Source organism: Suncus etruscus, chromosome 13 (genome assembly GCF_024139225.1).
Source record: "Suncus etruscus isolate mSunEtr1 chromosome 13, mSunEtr1.pri.cur, whole genome shotgun sequence".
Taxonomy (NCBI): Eukaryota; Metazoa; Chordata; class Mammalia; order Eulipotyphla; family Soricidae; genus Suncus; species Suncus etruscus.
In genome coordinates, this window is record NC_064860.1 from 56,082,521 (window position 1) to 56,097,624 (window position 15,104).

The 15,104-nt window shown below is 36.5% G+C and overlaps 1 protein-coding gene across 2 annotated transcripts in view; it reads right to left on the reverse strand.

Annotated features, from left to right (window-relative positions):
• The window catches only part of NCAM2 (neural cell adhesion molecule 2), a 424,349-nt gene that overhangs the window by 333,155 nt on the left and 76,090 nt on the right, over positions 1-15,104 (reverse strand). The window lies entirely within an intron of this gene.

Genomic DNA, 15,104 nt, shown 5'->3' on the forward strand with positions numbered 1-15,104 from the left:
AAAAATATATGCATTTCTATATAAATTTACAAAGATGACTGGAAATAAAATAAGACAGGGACTGTGAGAAGACTGTATTGATAATAAGACTGAATCCCAGAATTCTGGTCTCAGATATGCTGTGTCATTAGCTTCTGGATAATTACTTTTTTATAATTTTTATTTTAGTCATAGTGGCTTACATATCATTCAACAGCAATATTTTAGGTACATATTAACATTGAATCAGGGAAATTCCCACCACCAAATTGTCCTCCCTCCACCTCCGCTCTCATCCTGCCTCCCATAGCCTCCCTCACCACCAGGGCTGCTGGAATGAGTAGTCCCCTCCATGCCTAGCTTACTACTTAGTGATCTTTCAACTGTTTGGTCATGGTACCTCCATTATATCCCCCTCTAATTGGGAGGCAGGACTAGATAGTTAAGGTAATGTGGTTTTGTTTGAAGAAGAAAAAAGTAATAAAATGGGGTAAAAATCAAATATGCCGAACATGGCCAGAGTCCTTCTAGAGGCTCTCATCCTCAGTATGAAAGATGAAGGGGAAAAAGAAGGTGGAACACCACATCATTATAAAAAGATCAAATAAAATAAAATAAAAAATCAAATTATCAAATAAAATATCCAGTGAGCACTGCAGCAATAAGGATAAGCATCACATACTTGCCATGGACTTGAGATAAAAAAGCATGACAGAGCACAAAACAAAAGAAGAGAAAGGAAGAAAGAAAATATAAATAAATAAAAATGGAGACAACCAGTTCAATATTCACACAAAATCAAAGAAATCGACAAAACCTAGAAAGATAAAAAAGAATTATTTTGTGCTTTTTATCTCTCTCTCTCCCTATCTATCTATCTATCTATCTATCTGTCTGTCTGTCTGTCTGTCTGTCTGTCTGTCCTTTTTCCCCCTTCTGCATAGGCACAGTAAACATTGGAGTCATTCAAAAAAAAAATTCCCTTGCTCTAAGACATACAGTGTTTCTCCACACTTGAAGTATATTGTCATGGGATTAACTATAGACTCCTTTCTAGTTCATTTACTCTCCCGTTGGTGCTCTTGTGGTGTCTGGGAGACTTCTGCTCTATCCTGGGTGGTAAAATCAAGTCTCTGTACCTAGAGATCTCTGTCTCTGCACATGTAAAGGATGAAACTTATGGTGAAATCTTTCTTTGTGGTTCTAGAATTTTTGTTCCCTTAGTGTCATTATAGTCTGTCTTCTGTGGTTGGTGGTCTTGGTCCTTGCACTGATTCTAGGTTGGAGCCTGGAATAGTGACTTTCGTTATGTAACCAGAAGACCCATTCAGTTGCTACAGTCTCAGTCATACCTCTGGAATTAGAGATTATGGTTGTTGTGCAGGTCGTAGGTCAAACCCTAGACTAGGGTTTTTTTTTTCTTGGTCGCAGGATACATACTTCCTGGTCAGGATCCTATCAGCCAGTCATATGTAGGTCGCAATCTTGGCTTTTACATAGACCAATCTAATTTTGTCTCATCATTAGCTGGTGAGGGAGGATAACCTGCTCTTAGGTCCAAGTTGTTCCCGATTTCATTGTTGTCAGGATATCCTATTAGAGCTGGGCCATGTTGGTGTTTGAGCAGTATTAAGGATGTCCCAGGTAGGATTTAGTTCCTGTAGCTGTTGTGAAGAACTGTGTCATCTCTATGCGGGGATCCAGGGTTGCAGGCTGGCAGGTCAGCATCTAATCTCCTGGGGTCTAAGTTGGATCCACATGACATATATTCAAGGTGGGAGATGCCCGTGAGCTTCTGAAAAATTAAACTTTTTTATTAGATATCTACCTAGTTTTTATTTTTCTTTTCTAAAAGCCAAATGTTTTTTTATTTGTTGTATTTTTTTATTTTTTACAGTTTCTGAAAAAATTAAACTTGAATGTTGATGATCTGTTTTGACATTATTTGGGGAACAGTTTCTACTATAGCAGTCAATAATTGTATGATCATAAAGAAACTCAAACTGAGAGTGCTGTATAAAAATATGAAGTAATTCTTTCCAAATTAAAGTAGGTCTATATTACCCCAAATACTCTATAGTTTAGTCTACCTATAGTCTCTGTAGGAAGCAGATGGTACATTCGGATTAAGATAATGTCTTGTTTACAAAAAACTAATTGTGAAGTTGTGTGTAAAGTGAAGGGAAGCCTAAGGGATGGACGGATCAGGGAAGAGCAAACACAGTGGCACAGCAGCCAAGTTATTGGAAAGTATAAAAGAAACAAATTTGTGGACCAAGTTTACTTTAAGAAAACACTAGTACCACTAGGTAAGAAATGGATAGCAGGGCATATGTCCAAGAAGAATAGATATTTATTATTTCTGTCATTTGAAGAAACATCATTAGCTGATCCAAAGTAACTAAAATACAAGTCAGATTCTGAGACTAAAGAGGCAGAAGGGAGATTGAAAATAACAAACATAAAAACAACATACTATAAAATTTTTGAACTATTTTCTAATAAAATCAAAACCAGTAGTAAATTACAGAGGAGGAATATTATATATAGTTTACATCTTAGCCCTTTTTGTTCTCATATTCTTGTCACTTTGGACTGGACATGCTTCAATATATATATATATATATATATATATATATATATATATATATATATATATATATATATATATATATATATAATATGTATATATCTTAAATAAAAATTTAACTTTAAAGAAAGGACAAACCGGTTTTGTGCTGGAGGTCAGAAGGGTGCAGAGGCCATCTTGGGTCATGCTGTTTTCAGCTGCCTGAGACTAGATTTTATCAGCATTTCTGCCGGTGATCCTGCCTGCTTCAGATGTGGTTCGGGATGTACACACACAGATTCCTTCTGGTTTCTGCCAGAGGTCAGAAGGGTGCAGAAGCTATCTTGGGTCATGCTACTTTTAGCTGCCTGAGACTGGATTTCATCACCATTCCTGCTGGTGATCCTGCCTGCTTCAGAGGTGGGTTGGGATGTACACACACTGATTCCTGCTGGTTTCTGCTCGGAGTCAGAAGGGCGCAAAAGCCAACTTGGGCCATGCGGTTTCCAGTTGCCTGAGACTTGATTTCATCAGCATTCCTGCCAGTGCTCCTGCCTACTTCAGAGTGAGAGACAGAATTGAAGAACTCTGCTGGAACTCAGATGTCAGCACCCCTATCTGCCTGTATTTTGTGCTGTGCTCCATTTTCGGCCTGATTTCATCCTGTGTGTGGCTCATCAGCAGAAGGCTCACCTTCCCTAGAGCCTTCCCTGGAGGTAAGCTTCCATGCCCAGAAAGGGGAAGCCACTGAACTCTGATGGAAATCAGATGCCAGCACCCCTACCTACCTGTCTTCTGTGCTGTGCTTCATTTTCGGCCTGATTTCATCCTGTGTGTGGCTCATCTGCGGAAGGCTCGCCTTCACTGGAGCCTTCCATGGAGGTGAGTTTACAAGCCCCAAAAAAGGAAGTCGCTGAACTCTGCTGGAATTCAGATGCCAGCACCCATATCTGCCTGTCTTCTGTGATGTGCTCCATTTTCAACCTGATTTCATCCTATGTGTGGCTCATGTGCAGATGGCTCAACTTCCCTAGACCCTTCCCTGGAGGAGAACTTACATGTCCAGAAAGGGGAAGACACTAAACTCTACTGGAACTCAGATGCCAGCACCCCTATTTGCTGGTATTCTGTGCTGTGCTCCATTTTCGGCCTGATTTTATCGTGTGTGTGGCTCATCTGTGGATGGCTTGCTTTCCCTGGAGCCTTTCCTGGAGGTGAGTTTATAAGTCCAGAAAAAGGAAGCCACTGAACTCTGCTGGAAATCAGATGCCAGAACCCCTATCTGCCTGTCTTCTGTGTGGTGCTCCATTACTGACCTGATTTCAATCTGTGTGTGGCTCATATGTGGACTGCTCGCCTTCCCTGGAGCCTTCCCTGGAGGAGAGCTTACAAGCCCAGAAAGTATGGAACCAGAGGAGCAAGGCAGCTAAGCTTCTCTTACCGGCCTGCACATCATTTAGCCAAAGAATACAACCACAACACGTAGAAAAACACACAATACAAATGTAACAATGCGGGAAACAATGCAGGCCAGCGCCAGACATAGAGAATGACGATGACAACTCTATGACTTGAACATGACCAACCAACTAGTCAGTCTCTCAGATAAGGAATTTAGAGTTGCAATATGGAAGATGTTCAAAGAACTCAAAGAAAGTTTAGAAGAGAACGCGAATAAGAATCAAGAGAATATGAAGATAGAAACCAGAAAACTCCAAACTGAAATTTTAGGTCAAATAACAGGTCTGAAAAATTCAGTAGATGAATTAAAGAAAAACATGGTTGAGATTTCCCATGGGTTAACAGCAGCTGAGGATAGAATTAGTACACTGGAAGATGATATGAATAACAACTTCGTACAGCATAAAAAATTGGAGAAAAGCTTTAAACCAAATGATCAAACAATGGGAAAATTACTCAAGGAATGGGAACAGATGAAAATAGAAGTCTATGATAAGCTCAACAGAAACAACTTAAGCATCATTGGAGTCCCAGAGACCCAGGAAGAAAATCTCCAGGAAGAATCAATGGTCAAGTACATCATTGAAGAGAAACTACCAGAGTTAATGAATACATGAAATCAAATCCTGCATGCCCGAAGAGTACCAATTGAAAGAGACCCCAGAAAAAACACCCCAAGACACATCCTAGTCACAATGATGATTACCACAGATAAAGACAGAATTCTGAAAACAGCAAGATCAAAAAGAGAAATTACATTCAAGGGAACATCCTTGAGATTTACTGCAGAACTGTCACCAGAAACACTCAAAGCCAGAAGGCAGTGGTGGGACATAGTGTCAAAACTCAATGAAATAAATGCTTCACCTAGAATGCTGCACCCAGCAAAACTCACTTTCCGATTTGAAGGAACAATGCATGGTTTCACAGACAAACGACAGCTCAAAAACATTACAGACTCAGAACCATTCTTTTTTTTTTTTTTTTTTTTTTTGGTTTTTTTTGGGCCACACCCGGCGGTGCTCAGGGGTTAGTCCTGGCTGTCTGCTCAGAAATAGCTCTTGGCAGGCACGGGGGACCATATGGGACACCGGGATTCGAACCAACCACCTTTGGTCCTGTATCGGCTGTTTGCAAGGCAAATGCCGCTGTGCTATCTCTCCAGGCCCTCAGAACCATTCTTAAAAGAAAAACTGAACGACCTACTTTAAAACAAGACTGACCAACAGACACACCAAACTTCGATATAAAGATGGCACTAACTCCCAGGACAATTCTTTCTCTCAATGTCAATGGACTAAATGCACCAGTTAAGAGACACAGAGTGGCTAAATGGATCAAAAAAACTCAATCCAACCTTCTGCTGCCTACAAGAAACACACCTGAATAGTCAGAACCAACATAGACTCAAAATAAAAGGCTGGAGGAAAATCATCCAAGCAAACAACACCCATATAAAAGCAGGAGTGGCCATACTAATATCAGATGATGCAAACTTTATACTTAGGAAAGTTGTAAAAAACAAAGATGGACATTTTGTATTAATCAAGGGATACATACAGCAGGAAGAAATAACTCTCCTAAACATATATGCCCCAAATGAGGGGCCAGCAAAATGTTTAATAAAATTGTTGACAAATCGGAAAAATAATATCAATAACAACACAATAGTTCTGGGAGACCTCAACACAGCATTGTCAACACTTGAGAGGTCAACCAGACTGAAACCAACAAGAATATACTAGACCTGAAAAGAGAAGTGGAAGAAAGAGTGAAAGGAAAATTTATAGCTTTGTATGCACACATCAGGAAAGAAGGGGCATACCTGAATAGCTTAATGACGCAGCTCATTGAATTAGAAAGTGCTCAACAAAAGGACCCAAAAATAGAGAGACAGAAGGAAATAACAAAGCTGAGAGCAGAAATCAACGAAGTGGAAACCCAAAAAACAGTCCAAAAGATTAACGAAAGCAGAAGTTGGTTCTTTGAAAAAATAAACAAGATTGATAACCCACTGGCAAAACTAATAAAAGAAGAGAGAGAGAGAGAAACTTGATAACTCGTATTAGGAACGAAAAAGGAGAGATCACTACTGATATGTTAGAGATCCAAAGGGTAATCAGAAACTACTTTGAGAAACTCTATGCCAATAAAAATGCAAAACATAAAGAAATGGACACATTTTTAGACTCTTATAATCTTCCAAGGTTGAATGAAGAGGATGTAGCATATTTAAAAAACACCCATTACTATTGAGGAAATTAATACAGTAATCAAATGTCTGTCCAAAAACAAAAGTCCAGGCCCAGATGGATATACTAATAAATTTTTTCAAACCTTTCAAGAAGAACTACCAATTTTGGCAAGAATCTTTCACGGAATTGGAAAAACAGGAACACTTCCAAATAGCTTTTATGAAGCCAACATCACCTTGATACCTAAAACAGACAGATATGCTACCAAAAAAAAAATTACCGACCAATATCGCTGATGAATACAGATGCAAAGATCCTCAACAAAATCCTGGCAAATAAGATTGAATGCCTCATTAAGAAGATCATCCACTACAATCAAATAGGTTTCATCCCAGAAATGCACGGCTGGTTTATCATTCATAAATCTATCAACATAATACATAACATCAACCACAAGAAAAATAGAAATCACATGATCATATCAATAGAGAAAGCATTTGATAAGTTCCAACATCCATTCTTGATCAAAACACTCAGCAAGATGTGAATGGAAGGAACCTTTCTCAATATAGTAAAGGCCATCTATCACAAGCCAAAGGCAAATATAGTCCTCAATGGAGAAAAACTGAAAGCCTTTCCTCTAAATTCTGGCACAAGACAAGGCTGTCCTCTATTACCACTCGTAGTCAATATAGCACTGGAAGTACTTACTATAGTGATTAGGCAAGAAAAAGATATCAAGAGAATCCAGATAGGAAAGGAAAAAGTCAAGCTCTCCCTGTTTGCAGGTAACATGATACTCTACCTAGAAAACCCTAAAGTCTCTACAAGAAGCTTCTAGAAACAATAGACTCATATAGCAAGGTGGCAGGCTACAAAATTAACACACAAAAAGCAATGGCCTTTCTATACACCAATAGTAATAAGGAAGAAATGGACATTAAGAAAACAACCCCATTCACAATAGTGCCACACAAACTCAAATATCTTGGAATCAACTTGACTAAAAATGTGAAGGGCCTATACAAAAAAAACTATAAAACTCTGCTCCAAGAAATAAGAGAGGACACGCGGAAAAAAGAAGCACATACCCTGCTCATGGATTGGCTGGATTAACATCATTAAAATGGCAATACTCCCCAAAGCATTGTACAGATTTAATGTGGTCCCTCTAAAGATACTCATGACATTTTTCAAAGAAGTGGATCAGGCACTTTTGAAATTCATTTGGAACAATAAACACCCTAGAATAGCTAAAGCAATCATTGGGAAAAAAGTATATGGGAGGAATTACTTTCCAAAACTTTAAACTTTACTACAAACAAACAGTTATCAAAACAGCATGGTATTGGAATAAAGGCAGGCCCTCAGATCAGTGGAATAGGCTTCAATACTGAGAGAATGTTCCCCAGACATACAATCACCTAATTTTTATCAAGGAGCAACAAATCCTAAATGGAGCAAAGAAAGCCTCTTCAACGAGTGGTGTTGGCAGAACTGGCTAGCCACTTGCAAAAAATTGAACTTAATAAAGTTGTTTAAAAAAAACTAAAAAGAAACAAAAAGAAAGGACAAAACATTTTTTTAAAATAAAAATTAATAAAAAACAATCTTTAAATGAATTTAATTTGAAAAATTCAGAAGATATAAACATAGTGAATAAAAATCTAAAGACTAAGAGTAAAAATAAAGTCATATGTACATTCATTTTATACTTAGAAATTCATGAACTATAAAGGTATATATGTATATATACATATATATATATATATATATATCTTAAGTTTTTGGTTTTTGGGCCACACCCAGCAGTGCTCAGGGGTTACTCCTGGCTGTCTGCTCAGAAATAGTTCCTGGCAGGCCCGGGGGACCATATGGGACACCGGGATTTGAACCAACCACCTTTGGTCCTGAATCGGCTGCTTGCAAGGCAAACGCCACTGTGCTATCTCTCCGGGCCCATAAAGGTATATTTTTAAAACAAATAAAAATTTGTTCACATTTTCTTCTATACAAATTCACTTGGAGTCTATATTGTACAGTATTATAATGTTTAATAAAATCAACAGGTCGTTTTTGAGATAAGAAAAATCTTAATAACAGTATTCTTTGTTATAGGACCTATAATAGTACAAGTAAGAAGAATTAACTTAAATAATGCAAAAATATTTGGAATGATCATATATTAGAGGGTATTATTAATAATTTATGTTAATTTATACCTATAACATTAAAGACTTAGAAAGTCCAAGATATATTTTACCAGCACTTTCAGTGTCCAGGAATAGGCAGAAAATTAAATATATTTCAAGCACTAAGAACAAAACAGGAATGAAAATAGAAACCATAAGGGCCAAAAGCATACATGGTACAGTGTACATGGGAACAGTGGGTAGGGCACTTGCCTCATTTGTGGCATTTCTGGGTTTGATTCCTAGAACTTCATTTGGTCTCCTGTGCCTGCCAGGAGTTTTTCCTGAGTACAGAGATAGGAGAAATTCCCGAAAACTGCCAGGGATAAGGGGACCACAAGTGATACTGGGGATTGTAATAAGGTTAGCCACATGAAAGGCAAACACTCTGCCCACTATGCTATCACTCTGGCCCTCTTTCCATTGTCCATAATGAAACCATAATCTAGAAAAGCTTAGGAATTTTATTTAGGTTATAGGCCTTACACCTCAAAGAAAATGACTTTAGTATCATATTCTGACCACTAAACAACATAATACATGTTTTTTAAATAAAATCACAACATATACTGGAAAGAAATCAACACCAACATTTGAGAAAAAGCCTTCAGTGGCTGTATATTCTTAACACAAAATACCCTAAAAAAAAGATTTTAACTTCAATACTATACTCTCTCTGGTTAGATAAAAGAGGAAGATTGAAAAAGGAGATAATCATTGAATGGCATATGGCAATTTGGGAAATTTTCTATGGGAAAAATGGTCAGTTTCATCAGAATTATGTGGCTTTTTAATAGGCATGAGAAACAAGTAAGCACTTGTACAGTTTCCCATATACATATAGTAATTTGGCAGGACTCTAATAACTGTATTTTGCATATATCTATAGTATTGAGCACTAGAGACCTTTATTTCAGAATCAATACTTTTCAGAAAGCAAAGAAATGAAATCAGAGTAGACCGACCTATTTTTGAAAGAAATGATAGTTGGCAAAGAACAAAGACAGGAAATGGCATGTCTTAATTTTAACTGACAGAGCTGTAAAGATCTTTAAAAAAGAAATTCAGACAATGCAAAATGTATACAAAAGAAAAAATTTAAAAAATAAGTGGCTATAATTTCCTAACATCTTTTGCAAGTATATGCCTGCAATAATTACTTAGCAAAGAATTCAAAGAGATCAGAACAGAAACTAAAGGCATCCTTTATTAGAGAATTTTTTTAGTAAATTATAAGGTCTAAGTTTCATTATGTGCAGCATTAAATGCACAATCAGCTTTCAAATATTCCATGAAAGCACTATAAAAGAACTCTTCAATTCATTTTCCTTATAATACAAACTGTACTTTTCTCCAACTTAGTTTAAAAATGCTGATCTTCATGAGCATCTTCTTAAACTGTATCATCTTCAACAAAGTCATGTGAAAATAATTTTTTTGCTTTACTCAGTGAAAGTTTTTATTTGCTGTGTCTTTTTTTAATTGTGAGGGTTTAAAACAGAGTTGAGGGTGCTGAGAGAATGCAGGTTATAAGGAGGGAGAATGTTAGAGGACAATGGATCCCAGATTATAGTAAGAACAAAAGGACAGAAGGGAAATAAATAAAGAAATGAAATAAGAAAAGACAAGTGAGAAAGAGAGGTTAGAATTCAAGGACCTTGCTGACAGTGGTGAAATCGAAGGGTGGTTGAGCTAAACCTCAGATCTAAACCACAACAACCAGAGTTTAAAATGTGCCTATCAGGAAGAAAGTTCTGGACTTTGAGATAACCTGGGGAAACTGGCAGAGGGAAGTTGACACTGGTGTTAGAATTAGTGCTAGAACACTGTATGTCAGAAACTCAATTATGAATAACTTTCAAATAATGGTGCCTTAAGAAAAAGATTTAAAATGAAGTCAGAGGAAAAATGAACACTTCAAATCTACTTATGCATATTATTAATTATAAAAATGCAGTTATAGTTGGGGCCGGAGAGATAGCATGGAGGTAAAGTGTTTGCCTTGCATGCAGAAGGTCATTGGTTCAAATCCTGGCATTCCATATGGTCCTCTGATCTTGCCAGGAGCGATTTCTTTGTGTAGAACCAGGAGTAACCCCTGACTGCTGCCGGGTGTGACTACCACCCCAAAACAATACAGTTATACTCTTCTTAAACCAGATGTGAATGAGGCTGTGAAAGAAAGATCATGGGCCCCCAACAGAAAGCTAGCCATCTTTGGAGGGAAAGAGGGCACTGCCTCATCCATCACTTCTCTACAATTCCCTTCAGGGACAACAGTCTGACCAAACTTCAAGTATACTGGACTTAGGCTGACATCAACAGGGCTTTTGAAGCATGTGGGGGCACTCATATCCATATCTTCCCTTTTTCAGGGAATCCTGGAAGCTAAGAACATGCCCCTAAAATCACAGTAATATTGACAATGCTTTGAATTTCTGGACAACTTTCTTTTTTTGATGATGTCACCCCTATAGAAACACATCAATTTAATAGAACTGACAGCTAACAAGAGCTAACTAAACATTTTCTATTGTATTAATGACTTAATTGGATATATAATAATTTTCACAAATGTGCTTGCTACTGTATTTTAGTCTTTCTTTATACTGTCTTTATATTCTTCCTTTTAATGTTTCTTCCTGTATTTTTAGTAAGATTGCTCTCATTTATTGGAAACAAATGTATTGTGGACAACTATGTAATTATGTGATACATTTTCTTTAAATAAATTAAAAAATAAAATCCACTTTTCTATCCAAAATATACAGTATATTAATTTATACTAAAGAAATATAAATATATTGACAACAATTTAAAAATATGTGTACATACACATACTCTCAAAGCCTACTTTTTGATATTTCTTAGCAGAAAACATTACATGAAGCCACTATTTAATATTATTATTGATGAAGGTTGTCATAAGATGAATTAATTATCAACATTATTATCAATAAAAGTTTTTTATAAAACCTAAAATCCATAAATTCAAAAAAATTTTGTTTACACATAGGAAAGTGAAATATTTTAAAGATGACTCAAACCCAAATTACTAAATCATTGAATCTTTTTTTTTTTTTTTTTTTTTTTGGTTTTTGGCTCACACCCAGCAGTGCTCAGGGGTTACTCCTAGCAGAACACAGAAATCGCTCCTGGCAGGCTCGGGGGACCATATGGGATGCTGGGATTTGAACCACTGTCCTTCTGCATGGAAGGCAAACACCTTGCTATCTCTCTAACCCCTGAATTTATTTTTGAACTTTGCTACTGAAGAGCAAATAGAACCTTTCATGAGTTCTATGGTGTGTCCTTCAAATAAAGGATCAAATATAAGATTTTTTTGATATTTATTTCTGCAAACTTTATACAATTTATATTTACCTCATACAAATTATATTTACTTTTATAAAATCACATATGACATTGAAGCACTGTACACAGACTTGGCTTTTTTATGATATGTTGTATGTCATGAATTCAATATCACTGTATAATCAGATATATGCACACACATACACAAAGTAGTAGTGAAAAAGGTCAGAGAATGCATGATTTGATTATAGAACAAGGTGTTTTAGAACCTATAACTAATTATTAAGGCAAGGATATAAAAGTAATGAAATCAATCTGAGCATAGCATAATGTATCACTTGAGTCTATTCAAGAGAAAACATTTCCTATATAGACAGAGATAGGAAATTTTAAAAAAGTAAAATTAATTTGGCTTTCTTCTTTTTGAAAACTATTATTCTTCTGTTATGAAGATTATATGACAACTACTTTTTGTTCCTTTAACTTGTATAGCGGCCATAACAAGAAATTTATTGAACTAAATGTTTGCTTTTTATATTATATTTCAAAATATTGTTGAAGTATATTGAAGTACTTCTCTAAATATTCCTTTTAGATAGATAACTGACATCAGGTATTAGTAATTTTCTATAGAAAAGAAGTCATCATACTTTGTTTAATTCAAGAAAGGAAGCATTCTCTTTGCTATAAAGGAGGAAAAAAACACCCGTTCTTTTTTCTTTTCAGTTATGATTTTGAGAAGTTTGGGAAAAGATGATGTTTACAGCCAACATATGTTAAACGTAAGTAAACTTCTGTGTCAAAGTTAAATAAGTCAATGAACATACTTTAAGACAAGGCTTACCAACAGACACACCAAACTTTAATATAAAGATGGCACTAACTCCCAGGACAATTCTTTCTCTCAATGTCAATGGACTAAATGCACCAGTTAAGAGACACAGAGTGGCTAAATGGATCAAAAAACTCAATCAAACCTTCTGCTGCCTACAAGAAACACACCTGAATAGTCAGAACAAACATAGACTCAAAATAAAAGGCTGGAGGAAAATCATCCAAGCAAACAACACCCAAAAAAAAGCAGGAGTGGCCATATTAATATCAGATGATGCAAACTTTATACTTAGGAAAGTAGTAAGGGACAAAGATGGACATTTTGTATTAATCAAGGGATATGTACAGCAGGAAGAAATCACCCTCCTAAACATATATGCACCGAATGAGGGGCCAGCAAAATATTTAATACAACTGTTGACAAATCTGAAAAATAATATCAATAACAACACAATAATTGTGGGAGACCTCAACACGGCATTGTCAACACTAGACAGGTCAACCAGACTGAAACCCAACAAGAATATACTAGACCTGAGGAGAGAAATGGAAGTAAGAGGCCTAGTAGATATATACAGGACACTCCACCCCCAGAAGCCTGGATACACATTTTTCTCTAATGTACATGGGACATTCTCTAGGATAGACTACATGTTAGCACACAAAACATATCTCCATAATATCAAGAGGATAGAAATTTTGCAGGCTGCCTTTGCTGACCACAAAGCCCTGAAATTATATATAAACTACAAAGGGACACAGAAGAAAAATTTTAACACCTGGAAGTTAAATAGCCTCATACTGAATAATCAGTGGGTCCGAGATGAAATCAAAGAGGAAATCAAAACCTTCCAGAAAACAAATGACAATGGAGACACAATTTATGAGAACCTATGGGACACAGCAAAAGCAGTACTGAGAGGAAAATTTATAGCTTTGCAAGCACACATCAGGAAAGAAGAAGGGGCATACCTGAATAGCTTAATGACGCAGCTCATAGAATTAGAAAGTGCTCAACAAAAGGATCCAAAAATAGGGAGGCAGAAGGAAATAACAAAGCTGAGAGCAGAAATCAATGAAGTGGAAACCAGAAAAACCATCCAAAAGATCAACGAAAGCAGAAGTTGGTTCTTTGAAAAAATAAACAAGATTGATAGACCACTGGCAAAACTAACAAAGAAAGAAAGAGAGAGAAACTTGATAACTCGTATTAGGAATGAAAAAGGAGAGATCACTACTGATATGGTAGAGATTCAAAGGGTAATCAGAAACTACTTTGAGAAACTCTATGCCACTAAAAATGAAAACCTGGAAGAAATGGATAAATTTTTGGAATCTTATAATCTTCCACGATTGAATGAAGAGGATGTAGCATATCTAAACACACCCATTACTATTGAGGAAATTAAGAAAGTAATCAAATGTCTGCCCAAAAACAAAAGCCCAGGCCCAGATGGATTTACTAATGAATTCTTTCAAACCTTTCAAGAGGAACTACTACCAATCCTGGCAAGACTCTTTCATGAAATTGAAAAAACAGGAAAACTTCCAAATAGCTTTTATGAAGCCAACATTACCTTGATACCTAAACCAGACAGAGATGCTACGAAAAAAGAAAATTACAGACCAATATCGCTGATGAATGCAGATGCAAAGATCTTCAACAAAATCCTGGCAAATAGGATTCAATGCCTCATTAAGAAGATCATCCACTACGATCAAGTAGGTTTCATTCCAGGAATGCAAGGCTGGTTTAACATCCGTAAATCTATCAACATAATACACAACATCAACAGCAAGAAAAATAAAAATCACATGATCATATCAATCGACGCAGAGAAAGCATTTGACAAGGTCCAACACCCATTCTTGATCAAAACTCTCAGCAAGATGGGAATGGAGGGAACCTTTCTCAATATAGTTAAGGCCATCTATCACAAGCCAGAGGCAAATATTGTCCTCAATGGAGAAAAACTGAAAGCCTTTCCTCTAAATTCTGGCACAAGACAAGGCTGTCCTCTCTCACCACTCCTATTCAACATAGCACTGGAAGTACTCGCTATAGCGATTAGGCAAGAAAAGGATATCAAGGGAATCCAGATAGGAAAGGAAGAAGTCAAGCTCTCACTGTTTGCAGATGACATGATACTCTACTTAGAAAACCCCAAAGACTCTACAAAAAAGCTTCTAGAAACAATAGACTCATATAGCAAGGTGGCAGGCTACAAAATTAACACACAAAAATCAATGGCCTTCCTATACACCAATACTAATAAGGAAGAAATGGACATTAAGAAAACAACTCCATTCACTATAGTGTCACACAAACTCAAATATCTTGGAATCAACTTGACTAAAAATGTGAAGGACCTATACAAGGAAAACTATAAAACTCTGCTCCAAGAAATAAGAGAGGACACGCGGAAATGGAATCATATACCCTGCTCATGGATTGGCAGGATTAACATCATTAAAATGGCAATACTCCCCAAAGCACTGTACAGATTTAATGCGATCCCCCTAAAGATACCCATGACATTCTTCAAAGAAGTGGACCAG